We start from the raw sequence: 14,739 nt of genomic DNA, 5'->3' as shown, positions 1-14,739 counted from the left end.
GACCTGCGGGGGTCGGGCTGGGTCGGGTCGGATCGGGGGAGGGGACGCGCGCCACCCACACCGGCCGCGGCCTTCCTGGGACGGGGACGGGAGCCATGCCGTGCGGCGCGGCCGGGTCTTGGGGTCCACGGCAGCACCAGGGGGGCCGTATGCCCGTTCGTGGGCGGGCGGTCCGTTGGACCACGAACGATCCCGGCCGTCCGTTTGTGAGGCCCCCACGGAATGTCCGGTTTCCTTTGTTTCTTGCCCACGGCAGGGCATTCCCCTCCCAGCCGAGTGGTGCAAAACGATTTTTTTTTCTTCTGCGAAAAGGATGCTGGCGATGTATCGTAGGTGCACCTTACGGATTCCGAACGACGTGAAGAGCGTTGAAAAAGAGAAGGCGACACGGGATATTATAGCCGCGTCGAGAGGCGACGATTCAATGTCGAGGATAGGGTTCCGCGGATAAATGTGGTGGTATACAGATCGATCCTGAGATTTTAGTGGCTCGGGCAAAATTCTTAATATAAATATTTATGTCAACATTTCTCAATACTACTATTGGATGTATATTTTCTAGATAACATAATGGTGCTAATTTTTTTTTGAAAAATAGTAATCAGAAATTAGCGTAAAATTGAAGAGTACTAGATGAACTTAAGAAGAAAATTTTACTGATCATCACTGAAACTCGTTGTTCAATGTACAGATTCCATTCCTGACCAATGTGTAATGAATTGGTGATATCAGTGGATATATTAATCTATGATCATCATTCATATTATAAACCATTTAATTGTTGCAATGTCCGTGCTAGACATCCTGAGCTGATTAGTGATATGTACAAACATGGCAATGTATTTGCAATTCCCCTCCCAGCCGAGCGGTGCAAAGCGACTTTCTTTCTTCTGCGAAAAAGATGCTGGCGATGTATCGTAGGTGTACTTTATGGATAACGAACGACGTGGAGGGAGTTGAAAAAGAGAAGGCGACATGGGATATTGTAGCCGTGTTGAGAGGCGATGATTCAATGTTGAGGATAGTGTTCCGCGGATAAAGGTGGAGGTATATGAAAATGCAATTTATTAGATAATTTTGTAGGTATATACAACTCTAAAATATCATGTATTCAACCGGTTGTGTTATATATATGTCATTGGTCTTAATATGCATATCAAGGCCCTTGAAGTTTCCTCATGTAAAGCAATTTTTGTCGACAATATGGTGGCGGTATATTGTAGGCCTATGCAATTCCAAAGGACATGGAGGGAGTTGAAAACGAGACGAGACGAGACGCTGTGGTCATGTTGGGAGGCAACATTCAATCTCGAGGGGGCGTCCAGGGAAAAAAAAGTTTTAGGGATCTGCAATTTATTAGATAATATTTTAGGTATGCCTCTAAAAAAAGTTTGTCATGGTATAAGTTCCAGATGCCTTGGAAGTTGAAAACAAGAAGAAAACATGTGATATACGATATGGTGACGCTCGCTAAGGCCTAAAATTTTAATCTCAGCGATGTTGTTTGGCTAACTAAAGAAAATCTAATGGAGCTACAATTGAAAAAATATTCTTGTGGGTGCAGTTCAAAAAATAGTATGCATTACTGTAATATTCATGTTATGATGTTACAAATATAGATCAGCTGTGGTCAATGTTTTCAATAGCGGGTCGTAGCGGCTTGATAGAGATGCCACCACAACCATTGCAACAGATATAGCAAGCTGTAGCGGTGCTATTAGGATCTGACAAAAAAGTTGATGCTAAATTATATAGCCCACTATTTAAAATTAGTTAAATACAGACTGTGGTTCAATTAGAGCATAGTTAGAGGTCGGAAACATATACACCTGTATGATAAAATCACGATCTGTGATCCAACCTGTTCCCTGTGTGATCAAGAGCAAGAAACTGCAGCTCACTTATGTCTTCACTGTGTATTTGCGCAAGAAGTTTGGTACTTGATGCAGGTTTGGTCGAATGGGTTAGTGAAGAATCCTGAGAGAGGGGTGGACATCGAGACTTGGTGGAGGTCCTCTTTGCAGTTGCTGCCAAAAGACCAGCGGCGGCATGTAGCGGCTCTACTCATGTATACAGCATGGAACATTTGGAAGGAAAGGAATAGAATAGTTTTTGAAAAGAAAACAATGACAGCTCCACTGGTATTCAATTGCATTTTGGAAGAAATGGGCCTACGGCAAGCAGCTTTGAGAGCGCTGAACGCCACGTAGTTTTTTTATGATAGTTTTGTTCATTGCTGAGTATGAGTGCTCCTTGTTTTATGTAATATCGACTTAACTAACTGTTACACTCTGCTTCTTCTTCTTAAATGATTTGGCAGTGCTCCTGCCGGTTTTTCAAAAAAAAAATCACGATCTACCCAAATGACCGTAGTAGCTCAGTTTCGTCTAAGGTGTTGTTTGTTTCCAGCAGCTTTTTTGTAGCCCCTATTACATCAAAAGAAATCTTACCATTTAGAAGAATCAAATAAAATATGCTTATAAATGTTTTTTTGACAGATGGGTGCTAATCCGCAAGATGAATCTAATGAGGTTAATTAATCTATAATTTGCTATAGTAATACTACAGTAACCATCCAATAATTATGGATTAATAACATCATTAGATTTGTCTCGCAGTTTAGCCCCAGAGTTATATAATTAGTTTTGTAATTAAACTTTATTTAATACTTCTAAATACTTAAATTCTTTGTGATGTGCCATGATCTGAAGTTTAACCCCTGGAAAAAAAATTGAACGAAGTGTCAAGAAGTCATCTGCAACAAGCCAACACCAGATGGACCAGAATGTTACAGGCCCGGTTCAATAGTTACTCTTGCCTACACCCTCCGTCCCAAAATAAGTGCATTTCGTTGACTTTCAGTAATTGTATTTGACCATTCGTTTTATTCAAAAAATTTATGTAAATATTATTAATTTTTTATGACTTATTATGTCACTAAAGATATTTTAATAATAAATTATTTATTTTATAATTTATGTAAAAATTTTGAATAAGACGAATGGTCAAACACGATATGTAATGGTAAAAAAATACACTTATTTTGGGACAGAGGGTATATGGAACCTCCTTATGCGCCAATGGTCCAAAGCAAGTACAGTACATCTTTCTAGAGGGCCCATCTGATAGGAACTTGCTGGAACATTTCAACACCATGACTTCACCCGTCATTAACCCGACCCTCTAGACTGGCATGGTTTTCTCCTCATAGTCATGGCAATGCCATTGAATTCAAACCAGTCTCTAGATCCTTGGGATCCCAATTCTAAGGTGGCACTGCACCGCACACCATGACCGCCAAGATCATATCAAAAGTTGTATTCTACCGCTAACACACATGCATCTTGTCTGATCTCCATGTTCATTCCCTTTCTTAATTGATCCGCGCCTCGGAACTCGTGACTAACGAACATGAAACCTACTGCAAGATTTATTTTTTTTAGTGATCTAGGATCCCTTTTGGTGACTTAAGTTACAACCCTTGTTGCACGGACTGTGAACCTAGTATTTTTTAGGGCATCAGGGCGATACAATATATATGGAATCAAATAGTGCTGTGATGCTGGTTTAACGTGATTGTTTACATTGGCGCTGATTTGGGTGTGCTTAAATAAGGGCTTGTACATCTGGGTGGTAGGTGGGCGCGCTGCGTCTGTTCTGGAGTTCCCTTTTGGGAAGCTTTTATTTGCTGGAGAGAACACGCACACCCCTGCACACACTCACCCACCAAATTATGTGGCATGTGATCAACGGGTTGTACCATCTGACCTGGTGATGGCCCTACGTATCGTGCATTATATGGCAGCCAGCCAATCATATATGTCGTGGTGTGCAAACCCACAGCCGGGTGGCGTAGTGCACCCGCCTAAACCTAGAAGATGAGTACTCGGGGGTTAGCTAGGATTAGCCCAATCTCAGAGGAAGAACACGATGAACACAACTGGTTTAGAGTGGTTCGGGCCGTCGGAGCGTAATACCCTACGTCCACTGTGTGTTGTATTGCTTGCGCTCTCCAGCTGAGTCTCGAGAGAGTCTGAGGATCTGTAGCGAGCGCCTCCCTTTTATATCTCAAGGGAGGCGCGTACATGGTCGTTGGGTCTCGACAGGTGGGCCCAATCGATGTAGTATAAAATAGCGTAATGTTCATACATTATGGCGTTGCAGGCGAAGGAGATCTCATTTCTCGATTTCCTTGCTCTGCCCGTGGGAATCTTCCGTCCGGCATAGCCATGCCCTGTCTTGTCGAAACGGCGCCAGAGCGTAGCTTGCGGCGTTGGCTGCCGTGTAGCTGAACGGGCCGTGTAGCTTGCGGCGTAGGCGGTATGATGAAAAGGGTGCCGTGCCGTCGTATCCATTTAATGCGGCAGACGGGCTCTGCGCGGATGCGGCGCATGCGGCTGTACTGTGTACCTCGGTAATATGCGTCTACAGCGAGGCCTGACAAAAGCTGCCCCGCGTGCCGCGGCGGCAGAACACGTCTCAACCATCCGCATTGAATGCGGGTGGGTGAGGAAGCTTCCAGCGGAAGGCTTGCACCCGCGCCCGCGTCTGCGTGACACGTGGCGGCTCCGGACCCCTCCCGAGCAGCTAGCTGAGCCGAGAGCTCACGGGGTCCGGATAGGCACGTGGAGGTCCCGGACCCATCTGCGGGAGTCCGGATGGCACATGGAGGTCCCGGACCCACCTGCGGGGGTCCGGGTCCGCGGCCACAGGTGCTGAGCATTTCCACCTCTGGAACACGTGGTGACACCGGACCCGTCCTCGTGCGGGAAGCGGGTCCGGGACCGTTGGTCCGGCGAGATGGAGTCGGACCCCAGGGGTCAGGCTGCTCAGCTCCTTAGGGCGTAGTTACGGATAACTACGCGAGTCTCGACACAGTAGGAGTGGGTACCACAGTTGCAGGGTACCAACAATATATATGGCGTGCCAATTTGGTAATGCACGTTTGGGAGTCGTTTGGTATGAAATCAATTGACACGCACGGCAATGGTTTCGAGAACAGAGACCAGAGACCTCAAATGTGTTTGCCCCCCCCCCCCCCCCCCCCCCAACCCAAAAAAGGGCTGTTTTTATACTGGTTTTTTTTTTGCGAACTTATACTAGGTATTGATTCAGTATTTGACAGGTTTTCGACAAAATAGCTAGAGGACACAATCAGGGCTCATTTTAGATGGGGGTATCGCTTTCGCGGAATCGCTGATGGGAGGTACTAGTAACTAATCCTGCAACACGATTTCAGCTTGTGTGTTTCTTTAAAGCATGGTTCGCGTGTGATCAGCTTTACTTTTATTGGAACGGAAGTCCAGCCCCGTGCTTTCATTGCAACAGCATGAGGTCATCCAGCACGGGCGCGCGCGCACACATTTTCCTCTCCCATGTTTTTTTTTTAAGAGTCGTCTCCCTCATCATCCATGCTCCATGGTATGGTTGGCCTGGCCTTCCCCAAGTGGAACGGCCGGTACGTGTCAGCAGCAGCATGGAAATGCCATGTACCACTCATGTGCAACAGGGCCGGTTCATTATTTACTCGAGGCTTCCCCAGGGCAGCCAATCCAATTTGAATCATTATTTTAAAAACAAAAAATTTAAATACGAAAAATGATCTGCGAGACAGTGACGCCCGGATGGCAACATCTGCATTCTCCCCCAACAATAACAAGCCCATTGCGGCGAGACAAGAACCAAGTGTTGTTAACTCAATCCGGTTTGAAAATCTCTCGCTGATGCATACTTATGAAAGATTGGAAGAAATCTGCGTGAAGACGCAAGCGCCGCCGCCAAGGGGGCAGGGGCACTGATTGGCCGTGCCCCTCAGCCCTGATGGCCCCCGGCCGGCCGTGGCAACGAGCTGCCCTCCTCTCCGTGACGCGATCCCGTCAGCGACCGGTCTGCCCCCAACCCCAGCGCCGCTGCCCATCTGATTTTCGTTTTTCTTTTGAAAAATTTGGTCGTCGGCTAACGACCGGGGCTGCATAATTGGCTAGTTTATTGGGGATCTGTATGAACAAGTTTGTCTTTTCTTTCTGAAATTCAACTCAATGCCAGGCAGTGGAGATATCTTAATTTAGCGCCCTGATGAGCCATAATGCTCATTATTTTTGGTCAAAAGTTAAAAACAACTGTAGTGCTGATTGAGCTTTTTATTTTTGAAAACTAGCTGATTGAGCTTTTAAGGAGGTTTCGAATGGTCCTCGCGTTGAGCTGACAGCCTTCCTCCGATTTTTTTTCCCTTTTGCGGCTTGCATGACTAATGCGCATGATGATATGCAGAGTTTTTATTGTATTCTCGAAAGTGAAGTGGTAATTTATAAACCGTAGAACTGTTCTTTTTTACCTAATTGAAAGGGATCTTTATAATCGTTTTATTTTATACGGACAACGCAATAGCTCCGGTGTGATGCCGCGTCATCTATGTGTCGAAAATGGTTGATAAATGGGCTCTAAAGTATGTTACATTGCACAAAGGGTTTATGTATCGAGTAGGCAAAAACATCTATTAGAATGTGCGCACGATTTCGATCATGCTCGTAGTTTTTTTCTTAATTGTGACATAAGAGATGGGCGCTGTTGCCATTAGAATTTAAACTAATTAGAAGGACGGATTCCTTTTAGGAGTTGACCATATTGGGTAGCTGTACAGGGAGATACTTTTGGCTAGCTACAGTTACGAGAGGTCGTAGATGCAGCAGGGGATCTCATTATGGCCTCTCTTTCGCGGCCTCGAAAGGCTAAACTGGCTCCCGGCCAATGATATATAACAACCTGCAGGCCCTCTACTCTAGCTGCACGTCCCATGAATAGCACAAGAAATTAATAAGCTGGCCGATCCTAGTAATAATAATTAGTGGATCTGATCAACAGATGAAATGGTGAAATCGTGCAACTCCAATAATTTAGTTGGCCCATTTTTCCCTCCAAAAGTAAGTGTTTGGATGGAGAGGGTTAAAGCCAAAAACCGGAGGAAAATACTTGTTTGTGGTGGCAGGAAAAGCAACCTACCTACTACAGCAAACGTAAACTGCCGCATCTGCAATTGATTGGAAAATTTGCGTTTTTATATAGAAGTGGAGGTGGTAAATCGAGTGTTGTAACATCAAGCATGCCTTCTTTTTAACCATACAGCTGTCGAACAATTTTCGGTCGTTGAAATTTCCAAATACTCAGCGACCAAGTTGCTATATCGATATATAATGTCTTGAAAAAATAACACGAAGTCAGTATATGTTCATGTTTGTTTTTTTCTCGAATACTCATGCGAACCGCACATCATTATATTAAGAAGAGAATAAAAGTTGGTTTACAACCCACGGAACAAAAAGCTCACGGGACACATTAGCACTAACCTACTGCTAAGAAGCAAACAAAACCCTATAGGGCCAACCCTCGACAGACTACTCGCGTTTAAAACAACCCAAGTGATAGGCACTCAGCGGGTGGCATCATGGGCACATCACTCAAGAGTGAAGCTCACAGCCGAGGAGCTGCGAAGCGTCGGTAGGAGGTCTCTAACAGCCTCAAAATGGTCGTCGTCAAGCTTCGCCTTGTACAGCAGCATGTAGGCCTTCTTGGAGTCTAAGTTTGGCGCGGCCACCTTTGGGACGACATTGAAGCAGCGCATTAGCATGACCTCCGCGCGCTTGGAGGAAGCAACGCTGGCCAAAGGATGGTTTGCCAAGCGCTCGTTGCACTTTGGCAGTCCGAGATGGCCATGCGGAGGAGGGATGGGGCCCCTCTTGGTCTTGACTGGCCGCAGTGCGAGAGGTGAGCGGATAGGACACCTAACCTCGTCGGTCAAAGTCTTGAGCCGATGTTCATGGCTCGCAGCATCCTCCACTGCAATGCAGCTAGACACGATGGGCGTTCGCGGTTCCTCGGAGCAAGGCGTAACCTCCATCTGAAGATCACAATAGGGTTGGGCAATGTCCTCCGGTGATGGGTTCATTATCATTGTAGTGCCAGCCTCCAAGTTGTAGAATGGGCAAGGCTCCAGGGTTGGCAGCCCAACCGGTGCTCCCTCGGCAGGAGGCACACACACCATCGGCCCAGCTCGCACCCCTGGGTCAGGTGCGGTTTTTTATTTTTTTATTTTTTATTTTCATTTTTTACAAAAATATATTTTCGATTTGTAAATTTACAGGAATATACCCCGGCCCCGCTGCCGGGCGGCCGGGACCTGGCCGCCTGGCAGTGGGGCGGCAGGGGCATTTCTTAAAAAAATTTCGCAGAGAAAATTGCGCGCAGGTCCCTGGGGGCCGGTCGCCCGGCAGCGGGGCTGCCGGCCCCCAGGCCGCCCGGCAGCGGGGCGGCCGGCCCTGGCCGCCCGGCTGCGGGGCGACCGGCCGTAATTTTTGCAATTTAGCACTTTTCGCGAAATAATTTCACATATGTGCCTTTTTTGTAACTTTTTGCAGAAATAGACCCTGGGGGTCGGCGCCGTAATATGTGGCGCCGAGATAACACGTCTTGACGCCATAGATCACGGCGCCGAGGTGTCACGCACGCACAAGTAATCTAGTGAATCTTCGAACTTGCCTTTAATATTTTCGGACCTTTTCAGGAGACTAGAATACTGTGAACCACACATCAAATATAACGGTAAGAATTAAGAACTAAAAACTGCATTACACAATGTAAACCATAGGAATTACATCATAATACAATATTAATGAAACACACATCAGACATGCAGTGGCATGGCAGAACCCGTTGCAACTACGGTAAACAGATTCTGAACTAAGCTAACATGCCTTAGGTAATTTTAAAAAACACAACAAACACAACGATGCAGCATGTCACTAGCACTAGGTAGTCCTAGTAGCCGTACCCCCACGTAGCAAACTGCGTTGATCCTTCTCCGCAGTATCCACCCATTGCAGGTGGTGCAGACGGTGGTGCCGGAGGGGCAGAGCCCTTCTTCTTGTGACAAGGGCAGTTGCAGTAAAGAATAGTGCATGGTTCATCCTGTGAAGCAGCAGCATTGCTGGTATCATCATCTTCATCGTCTTTATTACCCTCGCTCACTTCCTTGTAATGGTTCACCTTGCATTCCAGATCAAAGATCTTTATCTGGAGGTACTCGATGAACTCCTGAACTGAATCAATTGGTGCAGGATCGACCCACCTGGTAAAACCACAGTTTTCTGGAGCATCTGAAGACTGCAAAATAAATTTCATGTAAGGTGTCTCAATGAAGATAAAGAAATAAATCAACCGAGTATTACCCATGCGTGTGGACATTTGAAGAAACGCCGACCGCCATCCATCCCGTCGGTGCACATCTGCACTAAGCAGTCCTCACCATGTCTGCATTTTGGCCACGATTCTCTACTGTTATCGTATTGTCGAAGAGGAGTTTCGTTGGTAAATTCACTCTTGTGCTGTGACGGAAACTCAAACACTGGTTCCGGAAAGGAATCAGGTCCAAGAGGCCCCTCCCATATTATGGGGTCTCCCTTTCTTCCCCCTTTTCCTTTCCCAAAACCATAGTAATTCTTCCCGCTAGACCCACCTCCAGACATTGGGTATACAATGAGCTTTGGTGTTTGAGTGCTGCTGGGAGTTCACAAACTTCGGAGTATTTATAGGCGCACAAAGGTCTGATACCCGGAGTGTGGAGTGTAAATGCACCTGAAAAGCCTACATGACAACACAGTGAAGAGGTTGGCTGACCGAACACTGAAAATGCTAGATTCAATTCTCGAACTGACTACTCGATGCATCTCTGTGCATGCAGAGCATCTAAGTGCATGCAGACTCACAGCACTGCATCGCTGCCGCTCGGTCGATCGTGCCTAGATGCCGCCTTCCCCACTACACGCCACAGACCTTCGTTGTGGAATGACAGTTCCGTCGTCCTCGCCCGAGAGACTGCTTTGAAGGTGAGCTGGTGTGGTTGCTGTGTTGTCACATCTTTTTAAAATGGTGAAAGGGCACTGCTATTGGGCTGTCGTCTTTTGTCACGTTTGTCTGGGCAAACAATGCGACATATGGGAAACCCGTGATCGCCGTGCTGAGCAGTGGCAACCTGTGATCTCGTACTCGCAGCTAGATACACTATGGTCCCTATTTTGAGCTATACGAGCGTGTCATGAAGTTTACTCTGTATGCGGTAGTCGTCATCATCGTCGGCGGGATCTCGGCCGCTAACTCCTCCCGCACCTAACTTGTCCTTCATTAAATCACGAAAAAAATTCGCAAGAACTTCCCTTATTTCACGAGCATTATGGAACCCACAAACATAACAAGTTCACATCAATAATATCTATAGAAACAAATGACAAGTAAACTACCACAATCATAAACAACCATAATCCGAGCAGTCGAAACAGTCCATAATAACAATAGAGAAACAAGTGCCAACAACTAACCACCCCTACCATTCCGACCTCTCTTACGTTGTGCATGTACATGATCTGTAGGGTAGCTATGACGTTCCGGTGGCCTCACGTCTCTGGCAGGACAACGTAACAGAGCCACAGGTGTATGCAAGCTGGGATCATCGTCCTGGGCAGGCGTAGCAAACAACCGTGTAAAGTCGTCCAAGGAGGCCGCGTTGTTGTCTTCAGACCACCCTACAGAGCACAAAAAAATTTAAGCAACATTCAATAGGTGAATGTAATTCCGTACAAATTATTGTACGTACCCTGTGTTGGAGGAGGTGGTGGTGGTGGATAGGAAGAAGCTCCTTCATATCCTCCTAGTGCCGGCATAGGATGATACGAAGACGGCCCCGCTCCGGTGAACTGTTGTGATCCTGAGTATACATTATATAACGAAATGTATAACGGATAAAAACAAAAAATAGACGACATATCACCTGAGCACCCATCGTGGGTCTACAGCAACCAACTCTGCAGGTGGACGTGGACGCAGCATGTTTAGTTCTTGCTGCTGAACCTTCGCAAGGAAGGACCGGTGACCCGAGTCTATTGTTGGGTCCAGCAACACAGGAGTAACCCTGGCCATACCTACCACGTAAGATCAAAACAATACAATACAATCACACACATCTAAATATTTCTAATAGTTCCTTATATTTCCTAAATAATTTCTAAGAATTTATAATAATTTCTAATATTTTCTAGCATTTTATAAATTTTCTAATATTATCTTGCAATTTTTAAGATTAATTAATTAGATTGCTAATGTACTATATCAACGCTAATCACTATAAGTAACTACACCTAAATGTACCACTAATCAGTCCTAATAATAATTAAACTGATTGCTAATCTACTGTTTCAATAAAATAGTTTCTATAATTTTCTACAATTTTCTAACATTTTCTACAATTTTCTAACATTCTCTATAATTTTCTAACATTTTCTAACATTTTCTACAATTTTCTAACATTTTCTACAATTTTCTAATATTATCTTGCAATTTTTTTGATTTTCTAATACTTCTCTAACAATTTTTTAGTATTTTCTAATTCTAAATCTAACACTAAATGTACTATATCAACGCTAATCACTATAAGTAATAAGTAACTGCACCTAAATGTACCACTAATCACTCCTAACAATAATTGAACTGATTGCTAATCTACTGTTTCAAAAAAAAATAATTACAACATAATCTATTTATAAAATGTAGAAAATTTTAGTTACCTACAGTCGCCGGCTTGAAAATCCGGCAGGGCTTCGCCGCTTTGCCTCTCCCTCACCCCTCCTCTCCCTCCCTCCCTCTCTTTTCTTTTTTTTTTGGATTTTTAGTGAGGCAAATAAGGGAGTGAGGGGCAGCCAACACCTTATATAGGGTTGGGGGGCCGGTCGCCCCGCAGGCGGGCAGCCAGGGCCCGCCGCTCATCTGCCGGGCGGCCTGGAGGGCTGGCCGCCCCGCTGCCGGGCGGCCGGTCCTCCAGGGACCTCGGTGCAATTTTTTGTCGACTTTTTTTGCAGATAAGCCCCTGCCGCCCGGCTGCCGGGCGGCCAGGTCCCGGCCGCCCGGCAGCGGGGTGGCAGGGGTATATTCATGTCAATTTTGAACATGAAAATATATTTTTGTAAAAAACAAAAATAAAAAATAAAAAAATAAAAAAACGCTGGGTCATGTTGGGGTGCGGCCCAAGACTAGCCGGATGGCTCACTCCTCGCTGCACCGCAACAGCACGAAGCGGATAGCGTCCACCACAGCAGCCGTGGAGGCAGCGCCAACCAACATCCAACATCTGCTTAAAGCCACTCTAGGAGAGTGCTTCTACAGTCCATGATTGTTGCGGGAGTGCAAACAATTCCCATTCGGAACTGCTGACTGCACGTGGCCCAAGGTGATGCCCCCAGCACGATGCCTAATGTTGCCATCGATCGTCGATGAGGTGGGCTCAGCGCTGCCGCCGTCGGACCGTCGACCAATATGGTGATGGAGGGTGGTGATGCGAGAACTGGTGGCCTCGCGAACGAACGGTGGTGCCCGTGGTCGCTGACAGTCTCATGCAAGGTGCTTGAAGCTGTGACACCATAGACAACGTCTAGGGAGCCTGCAAGTTGCCACCCGGTGATTGAACAAAAGGCAGTTGAAGCATCGTTCGGCCAACAGAGGTGGGATGAGACTGGTCTAGTGGGGGTGGCAACTCCCTCTGCTACCGTCGCAACACAAGCGTCGCTGGGCAGCACGGGGGAGGACTTCCCGAAAGCCGTCGACATCAACCTGTGGATGACAGCGGTCCGGCGCAAGCTCAGGCAGGGGTGGGCGGGCCGGAGGAAAGCCAGAAGGAGAGGGGCCAGCCAACGGCCGTCGACATCAACCTGTGGACGGCAGCGGTCCACGCAAGCTCAGGCAGGGGTGGGCGGGCCGGAGGAACCGCAGCCCGAAGGATAGGGGCCCGCCATTGGCGCGCATGCCAGGATGGGCAGCGCATGCGGTGATGAGGGGCGGTGTTGGCGGCGTCGGTGGCGACATTAGGACCCATAGCAGGCGACTGCACCTCAAGCGACCCAGCCACGGGCATGACCACAAACGGGCTAGGGAAGCGCATAATCGCGTCCTTGTAGCTCGCAGGATGTGGGGAAGGGGTGAAGCTGTAGTCGACCATCTCCTTATCGCCGCCATCGAGCCAGCGGAGCTCCTTGGAGGGCCCCATGGAGGTCTGAGGTCTCGCCGGGGATGAAGGGGCGGGTAGCAGCAAAGATGGGGGATATGGCAGGCATAGACCTTGGAGAGAGTACCGGTGAAGTTGTTGCAGCGGCGGGCATAGGAGGAGACGAAGGACCTGACGGCGAGGCTCCTAAGGATGGCAACGGGTCGGGTTCGGTTCGGGTGGGGTGACTGGGCACCCAAAACCGAAACCCGAACCCGCCCCGAACTCCAATTCGGGTTAAAATTCACCCCCAAAACCGAAACCCGCGGATACCCGAAACCCGACGGATAATCCAAAACCCGATTTTTTTACAAACAAGTGTTCTAGCAACAAAGGATAAGGTTGCTCGCTCCACCGAAGCTCCTCCGCATGACCGCACCTGCGTGCGGGGTGTGGCCGGCTTCTGCCCCTCCGCCAGCCATGCGGGGGCTGGGTGCGGGGCAGGCCTGCCGCAGGCGGCTCCCGGCGCCGAGCGACATGAGCGTGGGGGGGGGGGCGGCCGGAGCTCGCGCGAGCAGGCGGCGACTTCGGCGAGACGGGGCGGGCGGCACCAGCGAGAGCTGACGGCGGGGCTGGGCGAGGAGGGGCAGGGCCGGTGGCGCCGGCGAGTAGGCGGTGCGGCGGGGCGGGCGGCGCCGATGGGAGCCGGCGGCTGCCGGCGAGCAGGCGGGACCGGCGGCGCTCGCGGCAGCCGATGAGCAGGCGGGCCGGCGGGCGGGGGGCGCCGGTGAGCTGGCGGGGCATGGGTGGCCAGATGTGGTGGCGTGCTTGAAGGAGGCAGCTCGAGGATGAGGGTGAGGTGGAGAGGATAAGATTCTATGTAAATATTGCTAGGGTTGGTAGATGGGCCTTTACTGGGCTGAAGATTTCGGGCCCCAAATTGAGCTCCGCGGGTTATTTCTGGGATCCGCCCCAAACCCGAAGGATTTTGGGTACCCGAACCCGCAAATCCCCGGGTCTAAACTAAAAACCAAACCCGAAACCCGCAAACCTGAAACCCACGGATACCCGCCCCGAACCCGACCCACTGCCATCCATAGAGGCGCCGGATAGGGTGGCGACCGCCCCTTCATTCACCCCTCCTCCCTCATCGACGGTGGCCTCCCCGATGGCGCTAGTACCCCACCTCACGGCGGCTGCGTCGGCGGTGGGTGTGATCCCCTCCCTAGCCTCCACCAGGGTTTTCCTAACCGACCGTTTGCACCGAACTGGCGCCCACCGGTTCCGGTTTACCGGACCGGTTACCGGTAGAAACCGGTCCAATTCAAATTTGAATTCAAAAAACTAAGTTTAACCAGTTCGTACCGGTATACCGGCCGGTTAGACCGGTTTACCGGCCGGTTTGACTGGTAACCGGTCAAATTCAATTTTTTTTCTTTTTTGGTTTAAATTCAAATGTCCGCAAAGTATACTAAATAAATGTTTGTATAACATATTTTAGTCTAAATGAACCCTCCAACCCTCTTTTGTACTACTTTTACATTGTATTTGTATACTTTTGTATGCACGTTGTTTTTGTTTAACTTCAAATCCCCACAAACTATACTAAATGAACGAATTTTTGAGAAAATTTGACACCATTAGATTCTTCGCACCTTGAAGTATTTTAGAATTTTTTTGAATTTAAATTTAAATTTTGAATTTGGGCCGGTTTGGTACTA

Source organism: Panicum virgatum, chromosome 3N (genome assembly GCF_016808335.1).
Source record: "Panicum virgatum strain AP13 chromosome 3N, P.virgatum_v5, whole genome shotgun sequence".
NCBI classification, from domain to species: Eukaryota; Viridiplantae; Streptophyta; class Magnoliopsida; order Poales; family Poaceae; genus Panicum; species Panicum virgatum.
The sequence above is the reverse complement of the archived record's forward strand: the minus strand, read 5'-3'. Positions refer to the sequence as shown.